Raw genomic sequence first — 12,761 nt, 5'->3', positions numbered from 1 at the left:
AAAATGTGGCGAACGACATGTAATGTTTATTTTTGTTGTTTGGTTTAAGAATTTGTAGGTTAATTATAATTAGGATCGCTCGCTTAAGTCCCTCGATCAATAACACGAGGACTTTTGTAATTTTTTTATGCGTAAATTCTATTTTTTGCTCATTTCAATTATGTCTAAATGTCAACGGTTCATAAAGTGTTGGTGTTATTCTTGAGAAATTTGGTTGAATTGAAAATTGTGGTTTGCAGCATGTACCGGACTTTGGTTTAAGAATTTTAGGTTAATTATGAACTAAGGTTTCCTGAAGTCTCGATTTTAAAGAATTCTCGGGACAAAGGCTGAGATCGGGAACCAAGAATACAAGGGAATTTTTAGAAGTCTCAATAAATTCCGAGATGATGACCTGTAAGTCTTGGTCTTGATCCATCCCCCTTCTCCTCCTTCATAGAGCATTGCGTAATAACTGATCGCGTCCCAATCAAATTATTGCTTTTGTCCACGAAAATTTGCTAAAATCAACCATCATTCTGACGGCATTGTGTGACCCTGGCTATGTAACATGACCCAAGCATGACGCAGGTGACATAACATGATTTAAGCATGATCCTGACGACCCGGAATATCGTTGCCCGAGTGACATTAAATGCTCCTGGTGTTATAATGTGACTCTGGAAACTACACTGACGTAATTGCTCAGTTTTGACTAAGAATCTTGTTAAATTTTGCATTACATTTACCTCAATATACAACACCGACCACCACATTACCAAAACATTCAATCCTGAACCATCCCTTCCCAAAACCAATACTTTTCAAACACCAAAACATCCTTAACATCCATAAATCATGCATGAAACGTTGTGAAAAAAAGAATTAAAAATAAATTTTCAGCAACTCAGTTGAGTTTATTTTTCCACATGCTGTTATGTCTATCGTATCAAGCTACATTCCCAGAAATTTATGTTTCGGATATTAAATACCTCAAGGCATGTGTTTCTGACAACTTTGGTATATCACGTTTAAAATTAGATTCTAAAACAGTATATTAGGGTGGTTATGAGCTGTGAAAATGGATGAAAGGTGCTGGATTAGGCTGCAAAATGTCACCAAAATTCAAATTTTGCTGGCTTATGGAATCTTGCAGTGGCGTATCCAAAGTTCCTCCACGATTATAGCCATAGATCCTTGTTCAACCAAGGATATATCCAGCACAATCGACAAACCCTTACAAATGGTCATTCTACATCCAAAAGATTGACAATATCCATATTCATGCATAATAAGCTCTCGATTAAGGCAATCTTGTGCATGTGATTTCCTCTCATATTTATTTAAAAGCTTATAAAATTTTATTTCTGTAGATGAATTTTTGTGAGCCTTCCTGAAAGCTTCTATGTCTGTTTAAGCCTTTAAACGCCTTTAACCTTTAGCATTTTATCTTTCTAACCTAAATGTGTAATGCTTTGAGATTAGGATGACTATCTGGGTAGATTGTTAATTTTGAAAAGCCATGCTGATGCTGGACTGGCGTGACTCTGACTTGATGCCGGCTTTTAAATTTGACAGCATCCGATAGTCACGCTAGCCTGGTGCCGGATTTTAGATCTATTAACCAATTTGTGCTGTTTGGGCTTGAGTTCTGGTTGTAAATGTCTGGCAAGTAAGAAGAGGAAAGTTGAGACTGCTTCCTGGTTGCGTTGGATCGTCGTTGTTACAAGCTGTGCTTTTAGGGTTTTGATCTATACCTTCAAGTACATATCCTGGCATAGAGGTCAGTTGCCATCGGTACATTTAGTGGTAACAGGGAACCCCACGATAAGGTTTCCACTTGACATTTGATCAATTTCGGAGTCAGACTTCGACTTCATCAATACCCTGTCGTTCAATCTTTTGAAAATTCTCATATCCCATAAAAATAGTCAAAAATTCTCCTTAGCCACCCTAATCCAGACACACAATAAAATTCTCACATAGTCAAATTCAATAAAGTCTCAACATCTGAAACTTTTAAATCAATAAGGATCTCAACGCTGTGCCGAGAAAGATGTCTCATCAATGAATTTACACTTACATCAAAGCATAAAGAAGAATTTTGATAAGTTTGGTGAATTATTTTGTTGGAAGTGAGCGCAAACTTTGACAGTTTGAGTCGAGTGTCATTTATTTGTTATGTAGCTTTAATGGAAGTGACATGAATATCAAGAAAAATTGGTAATGATTTATTAAGCTTGAAATGAGAATGTTTTGGTGCCTTGGAATTGAATTTTGGACTTGGAATTGAAGATTCGAGCAAAATTGCGAATTTTGAGGCACTTTTCCTTCACAAATAGACTTAAATCAATAGAAAACACAGCAAAATGTGAGCAAACAGCTTTAGACACCTCTCCTTATTTCCAACAAATCCTTAAATCCCTAAACTTTACCATGAAAATTGATCTTTAACTCAAAATCCCTTCAATTAAATTCAAACATTTCACTTCCAAAAAATGTTTTTCATTCATCCACTTAAGCCACACATATATCCACACCCAAATGTAACCTTTCCCACTCGATAAAATCGAATCAACACACATGAGACAAAATGTACACAAAAAAACAGCTCGAAATTGATCGAAAAAAATAAGCCATAAAAAGGAAGCGACAAGAACAAATTCTTGAGGCAATACACAACAATTCAAACCTTTTGAAAGGAAATGAATGAAAAAAAAATTAGATGAAAAAGCATCTTTCATTTTGTGAAGTGGACAAAAAAACTCTCAGCAATTTTCTTTTCATTGTGCCTTAAATGTTATCGAATTTCTACACATGGTGATTGTTGGCAATTGAGTGTGGAAATGTATTTATGGATAAGAAATGTAATGTGATTAGGAATAATGATAATAGATGAGGATTATATTTCTATGTAAGAATAGAAATGAAGTTAGGGTGGAGTTTTGGGTTTCATGTTCCTAATAAGGCTCGGAAACAAGGCAGTTTTCAGTCAAGCTCCATAAAAAGGAGCAAAATACGGTAAATTGCTATAAATCTCATCGTGTAACTAAGTCTAAGTTCTTTTCAAGAGCCTGTCTTCAGACTTTAAATTTGAACTAGATCCTTTTTGAGTATCCTGACTTGGAAGTCATTCGGTACACCACCAGACACCAAACAAATACCACAAATCCCGAACTGCAAAACGCGTCAGCTAGGGATTCGCTAAGGGCACCGAATTAACGGTATCGCTGTGCTGCCCAAACCGCACCGAAATAGCTGATTTTGACTCATTTTTATGCCAAACGGTTCGTCGCATTATGCTGCTCAGGAAATACCGTTACTTTGTATGCCATTCCTCTAAAATTAACTAGCTATGAAATCTAGCTCAACAATTCTATCTTGATTTTGTATGAAAAGTCAACTAGACTCGACCTGATTCGACGGTCCAAAGCAACACATTGTGCTGTGCTTGTTTCCAATCCCTGCTTGAATACCTAACCAACCATCTACAAACGCATGTTGTTTAACAACACAAACCCAAAAAATAAAACATTCCTCAAAATACATATTGCCCTTCATCATGCCTAATCAAATTTCGTCACTTTCAATCACATTCTGGGACAAACTTGTGTAGTTCACTTGTCACGTATCACTCAGCACTCTCAACATACTTATAAAGGTGTCTATATCAAAAGTCATTTGAATGTCTACGAGATTTCCTTTCTCGAAAAAATTTTCCTTAAGATTACGATACAATGAATAAGAGAATGTTCACCTTTGTGTTAACTGGAGGGTGGCTATGTGCTCTATAGAGATGCGGAGTCAAACAAGGTTCTGGATAATACAGAGTGATTTAACCTAGTAAGCAACCTACCGTAAATACAAAGCTTAGAGAACCAAGGAGTGAGCCGGACTCTATGTAGTATTCATGTATTGTGCAGAACATTACTGCTTCTAAGGTTCTAGATTAAAATTACATTTCTCCACCACAAAGTCCGAATGGGACTCGAACCCACGCCCTACGAATTCTGGTCGCATGCTCCGGTCGCATGCTACCACTGAGCTACCGGGGACTGTTAGGAAGCTTGGCACAAAGCAAACTTAAACCTTATTTCTCTATCCAATGCTAATTACACAGCTCTTATCGTTGTATTGGACCACAGCACAAATCCAACCTGAGAATCTAAAGAACCGGACATTCTGTGACTTTGTCCATACTCATCAACATTGAAGAAAAGCACAGCATCTTCCCAGCAACAATACAACATCTGGCAACCCTCCTTCTTTATTACTGCACATATGTACCAAAATGTGCTACACGTGTCTATCCTGACTTTTCCTTTTTTCTTGGCTATGATTCGGAATATGAAAAAAAATTTTGTGACTGCTGAGCTTTTTCTTTCCTTTAATGGGGGATTATTTTGAATATGTAAGCATGATTTCTTTTCTGCATCAAGTAACTTTGCAGTCATTTTCATTGAGAAATATCTGTAGGATTAACTTATGCATCCAATTTCTAGAATATTCACATTATGAGAGTTCCATACACTTTCTGAAGGAATTATTGACCCCAATTGCATCGGATTTAGCATCTCATTTTTCATAGATATAATAAAATATGATATAAAGCTTAGAATAAATCGTGCTTTCAATCAGAAAATGAAGCTTATCCAAGATTACTAGTTTTTTAGTTTTAACATTTAGAATTGACAGTTATTGGATTACAAATCTATTGATTTCTGATTTCAAAGCGTCAATGATTATGGAATAAGCTTGATACACGTGAGGTGAAGGAATTCATATGAATTAATGTCAGAGTTTTGAGAACGTGATTTAATGAATCACATAACTATTGTAAATTTGGTGAGCTGTCAACTTTTTGGGACCAACTGAATGCATTCTTAAACACAAGCACTAACTAGGTGAAACAAACTGGAATTAATCGACCTTATCCTGAATCGGTTATTCGATCAATTCTTTGACTTGTGGCCAGATTCGGACAAATATTCGGTTTAAGTCGAGCACAATGCCAGAATTACGCCAATCTAGTATCGGATTTTGGATCGATTAAGCAACTTGTGTTATTTCCGTATACAAAGCTCCTTATCTTAAAGGAAGAATAAGCTGAAATCACGCTCGTAAGCTCGAAACTATTCTATTCTAGTCTATTCTAGTCTAGAAGAGCAAGATCTTTAGAAATGCTCTTTGCCTGTTGGTCCCATATTGAATTTTGGATAATCGCAATGAAATGTGTTTATTCGATATCATAGTTCAGCTACTTGACATTTATGGAACTTGTATACATAAATCGTTCCCAAAAGATAAATTCGACAAACGAGTCTGAAAATGAGTCTTACTTGCCACAGGTCAACGGTTTCCAATATCGAAATGTTCAAAATAAAGCAGAATAACGCTCCAATCTTTATCAGTAATCGAATCGGATCGAGTCAGTCGGATCATCTTAGTTTATGTATTTTGAGTAAAATTGAAGCTTATTGCGTAGAATGTGTCTTCTTTGCCAAATTCCGTTTGACTTCCTAGAAAAGTCTTGAGAGACTCAAACTCAACAAATCACTCAAATGCATAAAAAACTCACAAATAGATGCAATAACCATCCACAACTCCCATTTGCCAAATCCAAAAAGAATACTTCCAAAAACCCACCTATTGATTTCCCATTCATTAAACTTTCATAAATTCAGCCATCAAATTCAAGTCTCATTTGTTCATTTCCCTTTCATATTTCTTCTAGCTAGCAAAAAAAAAAGGTGGAAGCATATGCAGCCATTATTATGCTCAATACATGTGCTGTTATAGAATATCATCAACATGAGATCTCCTATACGCACGTACGAATGTATTATGCATAGCATTTATTGCCATAACGACTTTTGAATGAAAGAACAAAGAAAAACAGGCAAAAAAAGTCAAAAATCTTCAAAAATGCTCAACATGAAAAGTCAATTTAATTATTAATGACATTTATCAAGCTATTAGCCATCGGCAGCACACGTTCAAAGGTAAATTCTCGAGATAAAAGTCATTTTGCTTGACATTTTTTGTGATACAAACAGAAATTGTTATATTTGACATTCTCATGAAATGGAATTAAGGCATAAAGCAAGCATGAAGACAAGAAAGGAAATAATGACGATTTTTTTAGAATTTTCTTCATTTTTACTCCGAATTTATTGAACTTTGACATTAATAATCGCTTAATATTCATATAATAAGAGCAAGTACTGTGCGTGGGTGATGTAACTAGATGGAGGATGTTTGGGATCAATTAATGTACAACTTTTGTTGATTAAAAATGGTAAAAAACATAAAGATTAACTTGCTGACTAGATAGATGGATGATTTACTTAGTAACTAAATGAACGTGATACAGGAAAGGGAAGTAAATGGCACAGATTTTATTTCATGCCCGAATAACACAGTGTGATCGCTTGGATGCCTCTACGTCGTCGTATTGACAGTAAGACACCAAATCGCCCTGTCGACTCTGTTACTTTTTATTTCGACCAATTTCATGCCCTAACAGCACACCGAGATGTCGCCGTATTAAAAAAGGCGCTATGTTGCCCTAATGACACCGTGACGAACTGATGTTGATCCATTTCATGCTCGAACAGCACACCTTGTTCGCTAGGGCACTGCTTTGTCACTTTATTAACAGTAGGACGTCAAGTTGTCCTGACCATACCGAGAACTAATTTCGACTCATTTTTACGACCAAAAATACGATTTGCCACATTGTCAAATTGTGCTACTCGGTATGGTTAAGCTATAGAAGGATTAAGACTTTTACGAAATTGGATTATAAAGAGTTAAAACGATTTTGTAAAAAATCGGAAGCAGGAAGATACAATGTAAAATGGTTTGAAGGATAAAAATGGAATTAAAACGCAAATTCAGATTAGATTGCTGAGGTAACTGATGTGAACGTGATTGGGAATTCACGGTTCAATTGAGGTATGGTTGGTGGTTAGTCATGGTTTGATGAGTACGGATGGAATGACTTAATTGTGATGTGTCAAATACTCAATTTGTTAGGTAGCAAGTAGAGCATGTATCAGCATAAGAGCTTCCCATAGACTTCTCGAGACCAAGACCAAGACTTCCCAGTCTCGACCAAGACTTCCCAGTCTCGACCAAGACTTCCCAGTCTCGACCAAGACTTCCCAGTCTCGACCAAGACTTCCCAGTCTCGACCAAGACTTCACAGTCTCGACCATGACTTCCTATCGTCGGTCTCAGTCTCAGTCTCGAGATTCATCGAGATCGAATCTTCGATGAATTCCCTTGAGTCTCAATCCTCTCCCGGTCTCGGTTTGAATCTCAAAAATTCATGAAAACGCAGACTTCCGAGCCCTTGGCTTAAACACGAGTAAATATGCTTAAAAAGCTTCCATACAATACTTTTTAAGCACCAAAAACAAATATAGCTTATTATTCCGGAAAACTTTTTCATGTTTTAAGAATTTTAAAATTTTCTTGAACTTTTTATTAATGTTTTACTTCCTCCACACACAAAATTATTAAAAATTATGAAAATGAAAAGTTTTCATCCTTTTTACATTTCATCTCTCGGGAAAGTCTCCGTTAGCGAGAAGCAATTTAAAGTTAGAATGTGTGTGGGCTCACATAAAAAAACACACTGAGCGGTTCTTGGTGAAACTTTTATTTTAGTATCGAGGGAGTTTAAGTTTTTTTTGAAAAATGTTTCAAAAAATGTTATTAATATTTGATAAGGTTAGAATTTGAAAGTTGAGGATGAAAATAAGGCTTAATAGGAATAAGTAATGTATTTATTGTTGACATTTATTTAAAGTGATCAATCCTCAGAACACTATATTGCTTATGTCTTTATGGAAGCATAAAGGATGTCTTGACTTTTGGCTGTGCTGCGATTAGTACTTAGTATATCAGCATCTGTCTGATACTTGAATTATAGCAAGGAGCATGCAACAATCATTCTCGAATAGAAAAATTTAGTTAATCGTTCCACAATCCGGCACCAGAGCAGATGTGACGAATCCGGCATGGTCTGACTCTAGCATAGTGCCATCGAATCCGGCATGTTCTGACTCTAGCATGGTGCCATCAAATTCGACACCAAGTTAGAGTCACATCATCCTGAAGTCGGAGTTCAGAACACAATTCGGTTAATCGATCTGAACTGCAGCCTCAGGATGATGTGACTCTGATTTGGTGCCGGATTCAATGACACATAGGTCACATAGGTTGTCCAAACTAGTGTGTCGCGTCACACAGGTTGCCCACACTGGTGTCGCGTCACACAGGTTGCCCACACTAGTGTATCGCGTCACACAGGTTGCCCACACTAGTGTGTCACGTGACACTGGTAGCATATTAGTGTGATATGTCGCACAGGTTGCCCACACTTGTGTGTCACGTCACAGAAGTTGCTCACCACTTCCCCTAAAACATGACAAACCTTGAGAACAATAAACACCTTCCCAATATTCTAATTTTACACATAGATAAGACCATAAAATAATTTACATAATATGACAATAGTTAAATGTAATTTCCCTTTTTCAATGACAATGTAAAATTTTTTCACATTCTATTAAAGGCAAGCCATTAAGAAAACAATCAAATGGATATAAAATTGATAAACCGACCGTGGTGGTTGTGTGAATACTGAATAGCACAAAAAAACGAAAACAATGTAAAATAATGGAGCAATGGAGATGATAACCACAGAGTGACATAATTTATTGTATAATGGAAGCTTCGAGCGCACAGCTCGTATTTGTAACTCTATATTCCTTCATTTAACTGTAAAATGAGATTCCTTATTGTTCTTGATGGATTTTCCTTATTTTCTCAAATGCAGATTATTTTTCCCAGTCTGTTTAAGGAGTAAGAAGACTTTCCCAGAATTTCCATAAGCATGTGAAGCATACATTCTTGGCTATTATTAATTTCTTCTTTCAATCTTCGATTTTTTTCGTGGCTTGGAATAAAAAAGGTTGACAATCACTTTTTTAAGGAGCCAAACTCAATTCCACTGCTCCATTCTATCATCCACCCTAATTACAATGTTCCATTTACTGTCAATTCCTTCTTCTACTTCCATTTCTATTCCAATGACAGAACAATCAATGTTCAATTTGACGAATCCATCTACTACTTTGCATAAATTAATTTTCGAAGCTTAAAATCGTTATCAAACCGTGACTGAGGCGACAACATAGCTGTGTATGCATGAAGAATTAACCACAACATGCTGTACATTTATAAATATTTTTACCTTTTGAATATTAATTAGTGTTCTTGGTCTCATTAACTTTGTAATTAGATTTGACAGTTTTGGAATGAAACCAATGAAATGTGAGGTTGGCATTGAAGATTGGATATTGAGGCAGAAATTTTTTTTTACTGAACGTCCTTTTGAGGCAGAATTTTATTTTTACTGAACGTACTTTTGAGGCAGAATTTTTTTTTGTTGAACGTACTTTTGAGGCAGGATTTTTTTTTACTGAACGCACTTTTGAGGCAGAACTTCTTGTACTGAACGCACTTTTGAAGCAGAATTTTGTTTTACTGAACGCACTTTTGAGGCAGAATTTTTTTACTGAACGCACTTTTGAGGCAGAATTTTTTTTACTGAACGCACTTTTGAGGCAGAACTTTTTTTACTGAACGCACTTTTGAGGCAGAAATTTTTTTACTGAACGCACTTTTGAGGCAGAATTTTTGTTACTGAACGTTCTTTTGAGGCAGAATTTGTTTTACTGAACGCACTTTTGAGGCAGAATTTTCATTTACTGAATGCACTTTTGAGGCAGAATTTCTTTTACTGAACGAACTTTTGAGGCAGAATTTTTTTACTGAACGCACTTTTGAGGCAGACTTTTCTTTTACTGAACGCACTTTTGAGGCAGAATTTTTGTTACTGAACGCACTTTTGAGGCAGAACTTTTTTTTACTGAACGAACTTTTGAGGCAGACTTTTTTTTTACTGAACGCACTTTTGAGGCAGAATTTTGTTTTACTGAACGCACTTTTCATTGAACTGAACACTTTTGAGGCAGAACTTTTTTTTACTGAACGTACTTTTGCAGAAGGTTTTTTTGATTGAACGCACAGAATTTGCACACCAGGCGAAGAGGACAAGTTGAATTAACTGAAGTCATCACATCTCAATATTAAAATTGCTCTCACAAATTAAGTGCTAATGATCCCTCAAACTTTCCATCAGCACAATTTGTTCCTCAAAGTGTGATAAACACATTTTCTCGTTAAAGCCAATAGGCAAAAAATGGAACTGAAAATAACAACATGAAAAGTTGCTTGGCTAAAGTTATAATGGAATTTATTATAGATTAATTGTTTATGAAGTAAGATTTAATGCTGTTATAGGAACAAGTTATAGGTCAACGGTGAATGGATAAATAATGTTTGAGAGAATATCCTGAAAATCATCCCGCAGCGAGTACGAGAGCTAAATATGAAATAGAAAAATATTTATCTCAATAAAGCACTCGACATGTTGCCTAATGGCACACTCACTGGATATAGAGCACTGAATAGGTCATATTTCTCAATTCATCTAAAGTTCATTGCTGCTGTTCGCTACTTTCACTTTGGAAAATTCAATTTTTATAAACATACAATCCTTAAATCGCTTTGAGAATTTCAATCACATTCGATCTATTTTTGTGCTTTGTTTATTCTTTGTTCAAACAATTTACGACGCGAAAACAAAAAAAAAATCCAAATCAATAAATAAATGTACACGGGTGGAGAATCAGTAAACATACTTGCGAGTTTGCCAAAATGAACTAAAGGGATTGCAGTTGGGTGTCCATCTGTGCGTCATTTGGAAGGGATGCTCTCCCTTTTCAACTGTGGTGTGTCTGAACAAAGTGGAATCTAGGGTATTATTGGGCAACCTGTGAATCATGACACACTAATGCGTCGCCAAATTTTTTTAAAATGCCTTGAACCGTATGCCGTGTGCGATTTTAGTCGAGGCTTATTGTTTCGAAAAACAAAAAGTTACCCATTGCTGATCTAGGGTATCGATTGTTAAATAGGTCATACTGTCAGTGCGACTTTCAGGTAAGCCTCTTTAGCCGAGTGAATAAGCAACAGACCGGATATATGTATCACTCATTGAGAGTACGTGAGTTCGATTTCCACCAGAGACCGATTTCTCAATCATTAAAATAAATCCAATTGGCGCAAATTGAAATGTTGTCACCACGTCGACGAGGTTAAGTGGCAACTTAGAATTAAGTCGAAGTCAATTGGCAAAATTAGTTGTTTCCTCAAAGTTTCAGCCAATTGACAAATTTGGCTTAAACCCCGCAACCATGGACGTCATGTGACAGCCACTTGACGTTGTTAGTCACTTGAATACTGAGACAGTTACTATATTACTGGTTCGTCAGCTTAGTGTCAATATTTCAGTGTATGCCAATCGAGAAGGACTCGCACAACACTCACAATTTTATCAAGTTTATTTAGCAAAAACCTCCCAATAATCTAGCCAGCCTTGAGCATATTTGAGTGTTTTATGACGTGAAAGGTGAGCTATGCAACTATTCATGACTAGTGAATATAAATTTTATCGTAAAAAAACTGCATAAAGTTATGTAAAAAATGCAGAAACATGAATTGTTTGATGTTCGGATAAAATGAAGTGTTGTATGAACTTTCAGAGTGCTTTATTGAGCTTTCCGCTCTATTTTTATCTTGATGTATGCTTTGTGAATAAATGCAGTGTTTTAACGCATTCAATTTATTGATTTAAGAGTTTAACGGTCAAAAAATATTCGAATTGTTCAACATAGTTGCATGCCCTTTGATTTTTCAGACTTGCTTCATAATTCAAACAGTAAACATCATCAAAAATTCATATTAATCCTATTTTTAAGCATATTTATTGCTTTTTAACAAAAATAGAATCGATAAAAGTGATCAAATTTCAAAAAATTCAAATGGAAATAATCAATGACATTTCCAAATAATGTTTACATTGATTTATTTTCATGTAAATGATATCAACAAATAGAAGAGAGTAGAAAATTGACTTCTAAGAATATAAATAAATGTTAAACAACATCAAATTGAGCAAGATAATATGCTTCGCATTAAATATTGATTCTTGTAGCCAAATTAATGTTGTTTCTCTTTCGTAGAGTAGAACTACTCAGTTGAGAGAGAAGAAAGTTTAATTTCACGTGGACATGAATAAACAAACCCGATCGGCACACGTTTTTCATGGCAGTCTAGATGTTGACTATATGACATCAAGTGACAATTTTTATGACAGCTAACTATGAATTCGTCATGTGGCACTACTTGACGCTATGTTGCAGCGCTTAAAGGGTATGTGACAGTCACTTAACGGTCATGTGTCAGACACTTGAGTCAAGTGACAGTAACTTGAACGCCATGACTGTCAGTCACGATGCCATTTTCGTAACTTGAATGTCATTTGCAGTCATTTATACGCCGTGTGACAGTCACTTGAACGTCATGTTGCAGTCTCTTGAACGACATTTGACCATGCCATATGCCAGTCACTTGAGTGTCATGTGACAGTCACTTTAACGTCATGTGGCAGTCATTTAGATGACATGTAGTACTAGATCATGTGACAACACTTGGACACCATGTGACAGTCATTTAGATGCAAAGTGACAGCCACTTGACGTCGTGTGATAGTCATTTAGATGCCATGTCACTTACACAACCTTGGACAGTGAAAGCAGCTTTGAATGTCCTGTCACAGTCTCTTAGACGCCATATGACAGCTC

General features: G+C 36.0%; 1 protein-coding gene across 1 annotated transcript in view; it reads right to left on the bottom strand.

Annotated features, from left to right (window-relative positions):
• LOC139100960 (serine-rich adhesin for platelets) overlaps window positions 1-12,761 on the bottom strand; it is a 62,106-nt gene that overhangs the window by 48,564 nt on the left and 781 nt on the right. The gene's annotated exons all lie outside the window — the stretch shown is intronic.

This window comes from Chironomus tepperi, unplaced genomic scaffold (assembly GCF_022539635.2).
Source record: "Chironomus tepperi strain 1889 unplaced genomic scaffold, CSIRO-AGI_Ctep_v1 contig_8, whole genome shotgun sequence".
In the NCBI taxonomy this organism is placed as follows: domain Eukaryota; kingdom Metazoa; phylum Arthropoda; class Insecta; order Diptera; family Chironomidae; genus Chironomus; species Chironomus tepperi.
Note: the sequence above shows the minus strand (reverse complement) of the source record. Positions and strands in the feature narration are given on the sequence as shown.